Consider the following 958-nt stretch of genomic DNA (forward strand, 5'->3'; position numbering starts at 1 on the left):
TTGTGGATGGCATATATCCTTAGTGGGTTGCATTTGTGAAGATCATATCTGAACCACATGACAACAACCAAAAGCACTTCGCAACAACGCAAGAAGCAGCTACGAAGGATGTGGAGAGGGCATTCGGTGTGCTGCAAGTGCGTTTGGGAATTGTTCATGAGGCTGCAATGGTGTGGGAATCAGAAACTTTGTGGCAGCTGATGACATGTTGTGTTATTTTGCAGAATATGATCGTCGAGGATGAGGGAGATGGTGTATCTGAAAACAATGATTTTGAAGCATGTGGAGAACAAGTTGAAATCCCTGAAGATCAAGATGTAGTTCATCTTATTAACTTTCTACATATGCATGAGAATCTCCGAGATCATCACGTGCACATGCAACTCCTCAATGATTTGGTGGAGCATATGTTCCACAATGGAAATCAAAGAGCATATGATTAATTATGCACTTCAAAGAAATTTGATGTACATAATAGTATATTTGATACCAACATTTATTTACCGTGTGACATTTAGCTTGTGTGATCGACGTGCATAGTTTTGCATTGGTTTGGGAGTCCGGGTATGAGATACGTGGATGTACCGAGCGAAATATGAGGGACCGTCCGAATGCGTCCGTGAGCGTGCCCGTGCGCGTTTGCGAACGTATAGAGGGCGGAGTTCTCAAGTACGGTTGTAGATGCGCTTAGTACACGGATTGGCGCTAACCATTTCTTTTGCCTAGCACCATTGGGTGTCACCTTGTAAAATGCATGTTTTGGGCAGAGTCCTTCTCACGTATGTCGCCAACGTCGAAGCATGCCATCGCATCACCATTGGAGTAGCCATAATGCTGTGTCGAAGCAGCCATACCATTATCGGAACACTGCCATGGCCGAGAAGTACGCCTTTGTAGCGTCATCGAAGTAGCCGAGCCTCCATCGCAGCATCATCGCGATCGTCGAAGCACATCATCG

The sequence above is a fragment of the Hordeum vulgare genome, chromosome 2H (genome assembly GCF_904849725.1).
Source record: "Hordeum vulgare subsp. vulgare chromosome 2H, MorexV3_pseudomolecules_assembly, whole genome shotgun sequence".
In the NCBI taxonomy this organism is placed as follows: Eukaryota; Viridiplantae; Streptophyta; class Magnoliopsida; order Poales; family Poaceae; genus Hordeum; species Hordeum vulgare.